The following is a 14,800-nucleotide window of genomic DNA, read 5'->3' as shown; positions in this document are numbered from 1 at the left end:
ACTTCCCCGGCTGCACAAAGCAACCAGAATGCCTGCTCCCCCTCAGCTCTCTGAAGACAGATTCCAAACGCCTGCAGTCATTCTCGTGGTGGACATTCATCAGCCCAGATGCCTCCCCTGCTGGCAGAAATAGGAATGCACCGGCAGAAGGAAGTCCACCTTTCCCAGCTAAGGAGTGTATTTAACATCACTTGTTGCGTGGATTTTTCAAAACATAAATAGTGTGTGTAAGATATTTCCAGGAACAAAGAAAAATTGGGGGCCACTTATTTAAATCATCCCTCTGGGCTGAACTCTTGGCAGAGCTGGGAGTGGCGGGGTGGAAGCAGCAAGGCGGCTCGGGACTGACCCGGCAACCACAGCTGGGCTGAGGCCCATTGGGCCACATTTATCACCTGCCCATGGAGCCACGTTTATCACCTTGAAGCAAATCGCTTGCCTCTAGACAGGACCCGGCAAACGGCCCGGCCCGTCCAGTAAATCAAGGCTGGTGTGGAACTGAAGGCAGGGGCAGCCCGGAGAGAAGGCTGGACTCCCAGAGGAGGTGTCAGGGGCGCGGAAGGAGGCCGCTTGCAGCTCTGTCATTATCCCGGCAGGCTAGGGAAACAACACAGTGAAGGAGGACCAGGTGAAGTTGAGGAGGAAGGAAGGGACCAGGAGGGGGCAGTGATGGGAGAAGGACGGGAGGAAAGACAGTTCCTTCTGTTCAGCTCAACGCCCTGAGAGGAGTCAAGCTGAACCCACAGCCTCAGCCAAGACAAGAGCAAAGACGCCCACACATGCACACACCCCTTTGTGGCCAGGGCCCCGATGGAGGAAGACACAGAGGAGAAACCTAAAGCAGCCTGGGCAATCTGGGCAAGCCTTCCTGGAGGAGGTGACAGCCAGGTTGGGACCTGAGTCAAAAGATAGCTATCAGCCAGGCAAAGGGATCTTGGAGTGGGGTGTTCAAGAGAGGAAGGAATGCTCCAGGCTGAGGCTCTAGAGACCAGAGGGTCTGCAAGACGTCAGTTCAGTGTGCTGATGGGGTCTGGAGGGGCACGCAGGGAGTTGAGGCTGGCCATCCTAGGGATGTGAGCTTCATCCCAGTGGCAGCAGGGAGCCGCCTGTGGGTGGCAAAAAAGAACCAGGTGATCAGATGTTCCCAGGGGCCCAGCCAATGGCTCCTCTCCTATGTTTTCAATAAGAAAAGATGTCAGGAAAATGACATGGCAGATAGAAACCAAAATAGGAAACCTCTGTTGCTGGGGAAGTTGATTTTGGAGAATGTGGCTTCTATCTGCGGGCCAGTGGGTCTCCTGACAGCGGGCCCCAGGCCTCCCCAGTGTGGGCAGGCATCCTTCATCGGGCCAAGAGAAGTGTGCTCGGTCTCTGCTGCCAGGCTTCATGTACTAGGACAGCCACCTGTCACTGGCTCAGAGCCCAGAAGCAGAGGTCTGAGTTAGTGCTAGTCAGGGTTCTCCAAAGAAACAGAAGCAGGGATAGAGAGAGATTTATATAAGAAGAGGTTTATTATAGGACTCAGCTCACGGGGTTATGGAGGCCGAGAAGACCCACAGTCTGCTGTCTGCAAGCTGGAGACCCAGGAAAGCCAATGGTGTAATTCAGTCCAAGGCCAAAGGCCTGAGAAACAGGTGGGTGTCAGGTGTAAGTCCTGGTCTGAATCCAAGAGCTGGAGACACAGGAGCCGGTGCCTGAGGGCAGGAGAAGATGGACGTCTCAGCTCAAGCACAGAGATCGAATTCCTCCTTTCTCCACCTTTTGTTTGGAATATTCTGGAATATTATTCAGCCATATAAAAGAATGCAATACTGGGACTTCCCTGGCGGTCCAGTGGGTAAGACTCTGTGCTTCCACTGCAGGGGTTCGATCCCTGGTCGGGGAACTAAGATTCCCACATGACACAGGGTACAGCCGAAAGTAAATAAATAAATAATAATAAAATAAAACAAACTTTTTTTTAAAAAGGAGGCTTTAAAAAATTGTTTTAAATAAAAGAATGCAATACTGATACATGCTACAATACAGATGAACCTTTAAAACATTCTGCTAAGTGAAAGAAACCAGTCACAAAAGACTTCATATTATATGATTCCATTTTAGGAAATGTCCCGAATAGGAAATTTTACAGAGACAGAAAGTAGATTATCAGTTGCCGGAAGCGGGAAGAGGAGGAAATGCAGAATGACAGCTAATGGGCACAGGTTTCTCTTTGCAGCGATGAAAATGTTCTAAAACTAATTGTGGTAATTGTTGTATACGTATCTATGAATATACTAAAACCACTGAATCGTAGACTTTAAAAGAGTGAATTGTATGGTATATGAATTATATCTCAATAAAGCTGTTTTTAATCTTTTAAAGAAAGGAAGGAAAGTGAAATATTGACCTCAGCTTCTACCATAAGAAACCAGAAATATAGGAAAACTGAAACCCAAAATAAACAGAAGAAAAGGAATAATAATAAAAATAAAAATCAGAGTAGAAATCAATTGAAATAGAAAACAGAAAGCAATAGAGAAAATCAAACGTTGCTTCTTTGAAAAGGTTGATAAAATTTATAACCTCTAGTTAAACTAATCAGTAAAAGAAAGAAAAAAAAACGACATAAATTACCAATATCAGGAATGACAGGTAACGTCATTACAGATCCTACAGATACTTTTAAAAAATTTTTTGCTCAGTTTGTGCCCAAACCACAAGCTTCTAATGAAAAACACTTTTCAGTTCTAAGAGATGTAAAATCTCAGGAAGAAGAAACAAAAATTCAGTGGAAACCATTTTGCTTTGTTTTACAAAATGCAACCTTGTGCATTTTTTAGATTGTTTCAGATAAATAATTATAAAACAGTGTGATAAGCATTGTGATAGAAGAAGCCAAGTATTACATTTTATTCAGATTATGTATTAATGTGTTAATTTTCCCCATCAGACTCAGGGATTCTGTCTGATTTATCTCAGGATCCCCAGGACCAGCCCACAGTAGGTGTGCCATGAACAGTGAGCGAGTGAATGAATGGGTGTGGAGGTACCCATTTCCTGAGCACCACCTCCGTGCCAGGTCTGGGACACAGAGAGGAGCACAGATTTGGGACTTTGACTTGATGGTATTTAGATGAGATTTTGGACTTAGAATTGATGCAGGAATGGTTTAGACTTGGGGGGATATTTGGATAGTGTGAACGCATTTTGCATGTGGGAAAGACGTGAATTTTGGGCAGCCAGAGGGCAGACTGTCGTGGGTTGAATTGTGTCCCCTCCAAAGATAGGTTGAACTCCTAACCCTCCCCCCACCCCATGCCCATCAATGTGACCTTACTTGGGAATGAGGTCTTTGCAGACGAATTAGTTAAGATGGAGTGGGGTGGGCCCTGATCCCATTTGACTGGTGTCCTTTAAGAAGAGGGAAATTTGAACACAGTCACAGAGGGAAGAAAAAATTTCTGTTGTTTTAAGCCACCTGTATTAGTTCCCCAGGGCTGCCATAACAAAGTATCACAGACTGGCTGGCTTAAACAATAGAAATTTATTGCTTCACAGTTCTGGAGGCCAGAAGTCCAAGGTCAAGGTGTCATCAGGGTGGTGCCTTCCAAGCTTGAGGGGAAATCTGTTCTCTGCCTCTCTCTCCCGGCTTCTGGGGGTTTGCTTGCAATGTTTGGTGTTCCTTGGCTTGTAGAAGCATCACCCCAATTTCTGCTTTCATCTTCACATGACATCTCCCTGTGTGTCTGTGTCCAAATTTCCCCTTTTTATAAGAACACCAGTCATATTGGATTACAGCCCACCCTGATGACCTCGTTTTAACTTGATTACTCTGTAAAGACCCTGTTTCCAAATAAGGTCACATCCTGAAGCACTGGGGATTAAGACTTCAACATATAAATTTTGAGGGGGGGAGACACAATTTAATTCATAACACCTGTTCAAGGCTGGTTTATTTCTCATCTTTTTTTTTTTTTTTTTGTGGTACGTGGGCCTCTCACCGTTGTGGCCTCTCCCGTTGCGGAGCACAGGCTCCGGACCCGGACGCACAGGCTCAGCGGCCATGGCTCACGGGCCCAGGCACTCCGCGGCATGTGGGATCTTCCCAGACCGGGGCACGAACCCGTGTCCCCTGCATCGGCAGGCAGACTCTCAACCACTGTGCCACCAGGGAAGCCCCTATTTCTCATCTTAATTGAAGATTTACAATGTAAATGGGCCATACAATTTATCAATCCTGTTTTTGTGAAAAGCATTTATGTTGTTGGTCTTGTATGTTTTGCTACTTAGAAGAAATTGAAATTGACTAAGCAAGAGGTCTCAAAGAGGTTTAATTTGCTTCCATTCCTCCTGATACTCTGCCAGGATTTTCCCAAGCATGTCTATGCCCATGTCTAGTAACATTTTTCCAAACCCATCCTAGGTTTTATTTTTTCTTACATTATTAATTGTTTTTGACTGTGGTAAAATATAGATAACAACATTTTCCATTTTAACCATTTTCAAGTACATAGTTCAGTGGCATTAAGTGCATTCACTTTGTTGTGTAACCGTCACCACCATCCATCTCCAGAACTTTTCGAAACAGAAACTCTGTCCCTGTTAAATAATCACTCTCCATTCTCTCTCCCCTCTCAGCCCCTGGGAACCACTATTCTATTTCTGTCTCTATGGATTTGCCTATCCTGGATATTTTCTGTAAGTGGAATCATACAGTGTTTGTCCTTTTGTGTCTGGCTTATTTCACTTAGCATAATGTTTCCAAGTTTCATCCCTGTTGTAGCATGTGTCAGAATTTTCTTCCTTTTCAAGGCTGAATAATATTCCATTGTATATACATAACACATTTTGTTTAGCCATTTATTTGCCAATGAACATTTGGGCTGTTTCCACCTTTTGGCTATTGGGAGTAACGCTGTTATTAACATGACTGTGCAAATATCTCTTTGAGTCCCAGCTTTCAATTCTTTCGGGTGAATAGCTAGGAGTGGAATTGCTCATCCCAGATGTTTAACTGTCAAAAATCTTTAGGTCTGTGCACTTGGGTCTTACCTGATAGTCTAATAAATTAGTAGAAACCAAACAGTTCCCCAGGGATTTCTACTCTGAAACTCTGGGAAACTCACCGTATCCCCTGGAAGGAAGGATGTGAGGACTGACCTCTGACGCCCCTCCTGGCATCTCTGCACAGCTTGACTCAGCTTTGATCCCTCAAGGAGGCGGGGGTAAAGTGGTAACCACCTGGGTGACTCCAGACTGGTTTGGGGTGGACTTGAGGATTTCCACACAGTTTACAATGAGCACAGATTGAATTCAGTTGGGATAAAAGCCCTGCAGGAGTGCTGTTAGGTAAAAGATCCTGGGTTGAGTAACGGGCAGCAAAAATCACAGGGGAAGTCAGACGTCTGTTATATTTGAAAAGTAAGATAACACCGGGATTAAGGCTACCAGAGCCAGAACACACACACACAGACAAGACGCACACAGACAAGACACACAGACACATAGAGGTACACACAGATACACACACAGAGATACACACACACACACACACACTCTCAGGAGGGGCCCCTGTGTGGAGCGCCCAGTGTGAAGTGAGCATCAGAGCCATCGAGGCGAGTGAGAGAAACCAGAGGCTCCTCTGTGGCCTGGGAGGGACCAGGTGGGCGGGTGGTGACAGGCATGACGGAGCAGAGACAAGGGAGAGGCCAAGGTGCCCAGAGGCGGGAGCAGCAAACACAGCTGCACAAACCAGAGGCCCGGTCACTGCCTTCACCCACTTGCTCTTCTGCTCATTCCGGTCACCCCCGAACCTGCCCCTGAGTGCCACCACCGGCTGGCCGGAGTCTGGGTGCTGGCGGGAGGGCTGAGGGTGCCCGCAGGGGAAACACCTGGTCCAGAGGCCACACCTGGGGACCCCGAGGCAGTCAGCGGGGCCCAGCCCGTCTGGTGGGAGGACTGTGCAAAGCCGCCAGGGAGGCCACACGGCCCAGATGGTGCCACAGCCCGACGGCAGGCCCTTGTCCCTGGGCTTCTGGAGCCCCCGCCCCTAGACACGGGCCGTGAGCACAGAATCCCCCTCACCACCTCATGGTAGTGATAAAAGAAATATTCACATGTTGAGGTCTGGGGAAGTCATTCTGGCTTATCCGTGAGTCACCTTGAATTTCATGCTAACTCAGCCTGTTTGTGGCCTGTCAAACATACATTGTCCATCTGTTTAATTACTGAAGAAAAGGGCACATTGACCAGATGTAAAGAATGTCCACCTTAAAAATAAAGGTTAAATGCCTCTGTTCCTGGGACGCCAACACTGGTCCTCCTTCTGTAATAGGGAAGAACATTTTTGTACTCAATTACAAGTTAATCAATAAAGGGATGTTGCCAATAAGCTTAAATTACACGTAATCGTCCATTTCTGGAAATCCTGCTTCCCAGGTAATGAGCATTAAGCTAAAATACCTTTATTCTGCTCACAGGAAACATCCTGACCGGGCCCACCTGTGAATGACTGCAGGGGGAAGAAATTAACACATCCCCTCCGGAGGCTGATGGGAACCAGGAAGTGTTTGACTTTGCTCCCTCTTCTTTTAGTATAAAAGGAGACTGAACTCTAATTCAGACAAGCTGGTTCTCTGGGGCACGAGCCCACCGTCTTCTCGGTCAGCTGGCTTCTGAATAAAGCCACACTATTCTTTGTCCCAACAACTCCATCTATTGGCCTGTCTTGCAGCAAGCAATACAAGCTTGGCCCCGGTAACAAAATGAGACATAAATAACAGAAAGGAGGATATAGAGAAGTCATAGCTGACTATACAGTTACTTGAAAAATAACGCTAATCAACTGAAAACAACTTAAATAACAATTCAGTAAGTTGTAGTGAGTTTGTAGTGAGTTTGAGGATTTCAGTTCAAGGAAAAAGATCTGACCTCAAGGTGGCAGGAGAGTGGGACGAGCATCATTTGGGCTGCCTTTTATCGTGGCTGGATGGGGGAGGGGGAAGTCCCTCACAGTGTGAAACCTTCCGGGGACTGCAGCCCAGGGCCACCAGCCAGAGAGGGAGGAGGGCACAGGAACTTCCGGGGGAATCACTGATGTCTCTCAGTACAATGTGGGACATCTCTGGGCCAGAGGGCTCTGAAGAGCGGCAGCCACCTGGAATCTTTCACAGGCCCCATTTGCTGGCAAATTTCACATGTGCAAAGGAGGCAGGCACCAAATGGCAAAAATATGCTTATATGGCGTATATTTAAAGTAACTGGATGTGTAAAAATTTGAGCTTGGGGCCAGCAGGCTTTGAGCTAACGGTCCAGGCTGCCGTGAGGAAGTAAGGAACCCAGGGCCAATATGGGGCCATCTTCAATCCATTTACATAACATGAGGTCAACATATGAACACCATAGGCTCCCTACACACCAGTGGCCAATTTGCAAGGTCATAGAACAGCTCTTTCACACAAGCAGCAAAACCTGTACAACGCCTAGGAAAACTCTACCACAATATATGTGCGAGAAAACAACAAAACCCTTCCTAAAGAAAAATTTAAGGGGATCTGAATAAAATAATTGTATCATTTTTCTGAAAGAGACAGTTTAATATTATAAAGATGCCAGTTTTCCCCCAATTAATCTATACATTTAAACCTAAATATTCCAGTTCACGGGACTAAGAAGCTGACCCTAAAGTTCACCTGAAAGAGAAAAAGAGTAAGTATAACCAAAAAATGTGGCTTTGATGATGAAAAAAAAGAAACAACCTAAATACAATATACTCATCATTAGGGAAATGGTTACATAATCAGCAGTCGCCAGTAAAGAATATATTTACCGGCATGGAAATCAGTCTTTTTATTTAAAAAAAAAAAACGCAAGTGTAGAACATAGAAATAACATGAGGAACCCATCTTTATAAAACCAAATGTATTAGCTAGTGGGAAGCAGCCGCATAGCACAGGGAGATCAGCTCGGTGCTTTTTGACCACCTAGAGGGGTGGGAGGGAGATGCAAGAGGGAGGAGATATGGGGATATATATATACATAGAGCTGATTCACTTTTTTATACAGCAGAAACTAACACAATATTGTAAAGCAATTATACTCCAATAAAGATGTTAAAATAAATAAATACATAAAATAAAGAGACGCAGTGAAGACGGAAAAAAAAATTCTATGCATTTACCTATATATCTACCTACCTATCACCTACACACATATGTAAATGGCAAGGAATGTATCTGGAAGACTACATGACGACCTTTAAAAGTAGTTGACCATTTCAGGCATGCAGACTTTCATTCTGAGTTGTTTGGATTTTCACAAGAAAGTATTCATTGACCACTTGTGTAATCAAAAAAGAAAATGTCTTTGATAATGCAGAGGATTTTACCCTCTGCCCCTGATGTGGTGGGTCCTTCTACTGCCCTGAGCACTGGGTCAGAGGGACGTGGTTCTCCCCGCCACCTCTTCACACCAATCACTCGATGAAGCCCCGCCTTGCAGAGCTGCTTCGTGCTGAGACCAAGGATGCCCTGCCCAGAGCCCAGCACGCGGCTGGTAGGTGACGTAAGCAGGAGAGGGCACGGAGGCCCCTCTTCTCATCAGTGCCATTGCTGTTGCTGAAGTTACAATCATCACACCAATAAGATGATAGTGAGAATTTCAGTGGAAGTAGATCACAGGCAGTGCCATCACTCGGGGCAGGTTTGTGGGTGTTCTGATCTCTGTCACTGCACATCACGCTCGGCCACTCACACACCTGCTGAGGTCCTCCTGCTGGCGTTATGTGTAGCATGGGGCAGTGGGTGGCACCGTGCGGGGGGCAGCCCAACCTCTGCCCCACAACTGTGCGTCGTCTGGCTCTGAGCCTCGGGTTCTTCATCTAGAAAACCCTCGCAGGGCTATGATGAAGCTGTCACACTGAGGTTGTCATGATGTAATGACACAAGAGACAGTGTGTGCTGGAAAGAGCACGAGGTCCAGAGCGAGCGAGATTGCATCTGGATCCTGGATGCACCACCTGCTCTGTCCATTGGGCTTACAGCCTTGGAAGTGACTGTCAACATGAATGTTAGGACCATCAGTTCTAAGGGACAGAAGACCAACTCAAACCAACTTAAGCAAACGGGGCTAATTCGTAGTTGGTTCTCAAGGCTGGGACAAATGCTGAAATACCTCAGGAGTGAGGAAGGGGCTGCCAGAAGTGAGGATTTGGACACTGGAACAGGGACTCAGGCTCTCAGACCTCAGTCTCTCCACCTCCCCTCTCTACTTGTCTCTGCTGGTTCCCTCTGGGAGGGGGGCGGGCAGGGATCACAGGGTCCAGATCTGTCTCCCAGCATGAAAACCCTGGCAGTGAGAGAGCTTCCTCCAGCTTCCATATAGCATTGCCAGGGAAGGATCTGATTGGCCCTGCCTGGGTCACATGGCCAGTGCCTGGACCAACCACAGTTGCCAAAAGGATGGGCATCTATAAAAGCCTGGGTCTCAGGTACAGCCTTCTGCTCAGTCTGTCACAAAAAGAAGGGAATTGAAACACATGCTGGGAAGTTCAAACAAAACAAAAAAAGCCAGTTGTAATTGTTGATTACAAAACAAGAGAAAACAACCACAGGGGCCACAGGATTCAATGAGTGAAAGTTCCTGATGCACTGGAAGAGGCCCTGGCACACAGTAGGTCCTCAACATGGGACAGAGAACATGCAAATGAGGTTCCCTTCCCCCAGCTGTCACCGCCACCCCCCACCAGCAGAAAATCCTCCTCAAAAAACACTTTAAAACATTGTGCATGTTTTTTGAACCCAGTTTTTGAGAAACAGTATCTGGACCGAGGCATGTTTGCTTTGTACTCAAGATGCTTCTTGTTCAGAAATGAAACTCAGAACCGGCCATCTGTAGAATATGAAACTGGGCAGATGGGCCGAGGCCCAGCAGGAGGGCAGGGAAGCCGGCCGGGAGTGGACGGGCTTCTCCTTGGGGTCCCAGCCCCAGCCAGGCTCCGATCAGCTTTTCTACTGCCTTGGAACGCTGGTCTTGTCTCTGTTGAAAGGAAAATCTTCAGTTTTGAAAACTCACCTTAGAGAAAGTGCTTTCTGGGGTTCCACACCTAAGGGAAAAGCAGTCAAATCCGTGAAGCAGCTATAACTTTAATCATATCATGGAGAGGGAAACAATTCTTATGTGGTCATGAAAGGGAAGTTTTCTCCCCAGACTTCATGAAGCCCTTATTCATACATCCACTCACCTACGGGCACTTGCACTGAGCCCCAGGGGCTGTCATGAGCTGTTGAGATCCACTGAACATAAAACAGACCCCTCCTGCCCTCATGGAGCTTCCGTTCTGGTCAAGAGAGGCCCACGGAGGATGAGATGAATAAGCAAGACAGATCTGCAGCGGGATGGACTGGTGGGGCGGGGGGATGTGGACAGGGGGAGCAAATGCTGGAAGAACCAGGCTGTCTGGCCAGGCGCATAGTGACCCAGTGTCCCAGCTTGCAGCCCCTTCCATGGCCCGCTGAGGACAAAAGGGGGCTGAGCTTGGGGCTGGGCTCCCCCGCCAAGCCCTGCAAGCCACGTCCTCATGGAGAGCACCTCTTTCTAACTGGCACAAAGACATCCCAGGGGCTAATGGTGGCCACCATGCCTGCTATGAGCTAGTGGACGTCAGAGGGCACAGGGGAGAGGGCAGGTGGGTCCCAACGTGGGGCTGGCCTTGTAGCCGGGACTGCGCGGGCTGGGAGCACTCTGTGCAGCGAGGGCTGGAACAGAATAGACTGGGTGGTACCACCGGGGGGGTGTGGTGGCAGGGGCTGGAGGTGGACCTGTCCCCAAGGCCGAGCAGCAGGACCTGCTGACAGATGGGGTGTCGGGGGTGAGAGTGGGAGGACCCCAGGGGTTTGGGCCAGAGATGGGGGCTGTGGTCAAGCGGGGTTGAGGCATTAGGGGTGGGGTGTGGGCCCGGGACAGACCCGGGCTCAAACCCTGGCTCCAGCACGCATTGGCTATGGACTTCACCTCTCTGGGCCTCAGTTTATCAATCAGTGGGGTGGGGAGAACGAGCAGAGCCTAGAACTCGGGGGTGTTGAATGAGAGGATGAAGAACCCACCCTCGCGGCCTGGTGAGAGCATGGACCTGGCTCGTAGGAGGGGTTTGCTCCAATCCCTGGGATGTCAGGGAGGGGGTCCCCCATACCCAGAGGGAGTGGAGGGTCACAGAAGACCCCAGGTGGAGCTGTTGCTGGTGTCCCCAAGCATCCTTTCTCCTCTGCGGGACTAGAATTTTAAGCTGGGAAGGGATCACTAGGAACAAAGACCTCCTTCCCAGACTCCCTTGCAGCTAGGTGTGGCCATGTGACTAAGGCCAATAGGGAATGAGCTGATATGGTACCTGGCACCCTGGCAACCTCCTTAGAAGACTCCTGCAGTGCGGCCTTTCCCTCCCCTCACCTCTGCCAGCCTGCTGTTTGAGATATCGCTGTCAGGACCAGAGATCCATCCTCACCGTGAGGGCGAGGGCCTTGCCCTGGGGAGGGCAGAGCTGCGAGCAGGAAGGAGCCTGGGCCCCTGAGGACCTGGAGCCACAGAGCCACCCGGACTTTTGCAGATGGGGGAAATAAACTTTTCTGGTTTGCTTTGGTTCCTGATCCAGGAGGGCTTAGGGATAAGAGCAGGGGCAGATGTGCCCGCTGCTTCCGTGGCTGCCCTGTGTGCACCCTGCATCCATGTCCATGTTTCCTGACAGGCACCTGAGGCCACTAGTGGCAGGGGAAGGAGGTTCCTAAGCACCCTGGGTTCAGCCACAGCTCCTGGGAGCCCCTCTGCCCTCGAGCCCTGCTCGTGGGAAGCCCGGGCTTTTCCCAGTAAGTCATTAGCCTCGTGATACAGGCAAGGGACCCAATCATCTCTGCTCATCACAGGGTCATGGCTGTCACCTCAAGATGCCTCTGGCTCTAGTTCTGGGTTTGTGATCAATCCAAGGTCAGGGTCAAGAGGAGACAGAGAGTGCAGGTGCCCAAGGTCCCAACAGGGATGAGAAAGAGGAACTCAGGAGGGAAAGGCTAATAGTCCTACACTCTCCTACCATCTACATTTTGTAACATTTCTATGATGAGCATCCATTATTTTTATAATGAGAAACTGTCCCTCCTGCCAACCCCCAGCCTTTGCACCCTTCTGACTTTTCTTCTGGCTAATGGCTGATTCGACGGACACACAGGAGAGTTCCAATTACAGTGGGCTTGTGATGAACAATTTAATCAGCCTCGGATTCAAACTCCCTCTGATGTCCAAGGGCTCTTTAAGACACTCTCCTCGGGATTGGGGAGTTTGCCGCTGCTCTCTCCTTCCCTGACCTTCTAGTGTCTCTGTGGGAGGAACTGATGGTGCTGAGGGCTGCACCTGAGCCATACCTGGAGGCCACTAGTTCCAGGCGGCTGCTCTCGGGGAAGCGGCTGCTAGTTAACGTGTTTGCTCGTTCCTCATGCAACTGATCGGGCTATTTCTACAGGAAGTCATTTCAGCTTGAACGTCTGTGGCCCCTTCTGGTGGCATTTTCTTACCAAGAACATGCATTTCAGTTTGGAGCCCGTGTGCTTGGGAGGAATGTCGGTGAAATCTGCTGCCGGTTTCAGGTCCCTCTTCCAGGAAAGTCTCTTAACTGGGGAGCCCCTGTTTCCTCCAGGTGAAGGTTTTTATTTGGTGGGGGTCTCCTGTAGCATGGAAACAAATGAACAAAAAAACAAAAGTGGGCCAAGAATAAGACCCCATGACGGCAATGGGAACAAGGTTTATGGTTACTCCGTTCTGTGTACTGAGATCCCAAAAACAGATAAAGTGGAGAGGAGAGAAGTAATGCCCCTCAAAAGGCTGGGCTGGGCTGTGGTCTGGGGACCCACGCAGATGGCCTGTGGAGTCCAGTGCCCTGAGAGAGCAGATCTGAGGCCCTCATGTCGTCACTGGTGGCCAGAGGGGGGCCGCCGTCTGCTCCCTGAGGCCACCTTCTCACTCCCCCATCCATCTTCGCACCAGCAGCAGTGATTCGAGTCTTTCTCATGCTGTGAAGCTCTCTGCCTCGGCCTCCTGGAGGAAACTCTCTGCTTTGAAAGGGCTCACCAAGGTCAAGCCCACCAGATACTCTCCATGAAGGTCACTGACTTGACACGCCAACTACATCTGCAAAGCCTCTTCACAGCAGCATCTAGATTAGTGTTTGACTGAATAACCAGAGGATAGGTATCTTGGGCCCATCTTTAGAATTCTGTCCACCACACCCATCATAGCCATATATATATACTTTAATTTGCTTATTTCAGAGTTAAAGGATGAAATTCCATGCTCCAGCTGAGGGACAATAATAATAATAATAATAAAGATGACAATACACCTTATGGCAGCAGCCAACATTCTGATGAGGGTTCTGGCCCTGATGGTCACATGGGCTGGGATTAGTCGGGAAAAACAGGCAAGAGCTCTGCCTTTTTCCAAGTGTGTGACGAACCTGGCCCATCCCCTGTCCCCCCATCACCGCAGGGCAGGCTGGTCCAGAAGAGGACACCTGCACGGAGCCTGGCACTTGCGGGCACTCAGCTGTCATGAGCATCACACCCACAGCCCACATGCTGTTGTGCCTTCTGCACAACCTTCTCCTGAGGACATTTTCTTTTAAACATAACCCCATCCTTTTTGGGGGCACCATGGGCTGTTTAGCTTGCTCTTCCTGCACCCCCTGTCCGGACCACCCACTCTCTTTGCTAGAAATTCGCTCCAAGGGCTGATGCAGGAGTCTTCCACACAGGCAGCTTCATCTCTGCGTGCTGATGACTTGCAATGAGGTGACAAAGAAGTTCCAGACTTCAGGGAACTACCCGAGCAGGCTCCCAAGGGCGTAGTTCCCAATGCTGCCACAAGGTGGCAGCACAGACAGGCCTCTGTTGCGGAAAATCTGCCGTTTTGGATGTAATAGTAGATCTGGGGCCTGGCCTCTTGGCTGTCCTGTACGGACCAGGGATTCAGTGTCCCAGAAACATCGCCACTGCAACAGCCAGTGCTTGTCTCTGTCTCAGGACACAGCGGTTACCACTGTTGATCGTCCCCATGCTGCACTGTGAGCTATTTACAGCAGGATTCCCATCTGATTCCCTTGAGCCCTAAGAGTTAGGAAATGAATAGTTGTACCTCTTTTAAATCTCACAATAAATGATATAATCCCAGGTCTACAGGGAGGGAATCAATGCTGAGAGCAATTAAATGACTTGCCCAAGGTCACAGCCAATGAGAAACATGACATGTTTTAAATTAAAAAAAAATTTTTTTGGAGCATAGTTGATTTACAATGTTGTGTTACTTTCAGGTGTACAGCAACGTGATTCAGTTATACATACACCTGTATTCATTCTTTTTCAGAGTCTTTTCCCATATAGGTTATTACAGAATATTGAGCAGAGTTCCCTGTGCTCTACAGTAGGTCCTTGTTGGTTATCTGTTTTATACATAGTAGTGTCTGTATGCTAATCCCAAGCTCCTAATTTCTCTCTCCCCCTGACATGTTTTACATTTTATTACAGAAAACTTCGGGGCTTCCCTGGTGGCACAGTGGTTAAGAATCCGCCTGCCAATGCAGGGGACAGGGGTTCGAGCCCTGGTCCGGGAAGACCCCACATGCCGCGGTGCAACTAAGCCCGTGCGCCACAACTACTGAGACTGCGCTCTAGAGCCCACGAGCCACAACTAGTGAAGCCGGCGTGCCTCAACTACTGAAGCCCACGCGCCTAGAGCCCATGCTCCGAAACGAGAAGCCACCCCAATGAGAAGCCTGCGTATCGCA

This window comes from Mesoplodon bidens, assembly GCF_964165515.1.
Source record: "Mesoplodon bidens genome assembly, chromosome: 1".
Taxonomy (NCBI): domain Eukaryota; kingdom Metazoa; phylum Chordata; class Mammalia; order Artiodactyla; family Ziphiidae; genus Mesoplodon; species Mesoplodon bidens.
This window is presented reverse-complemented; position numbering follows the sequence as displayed.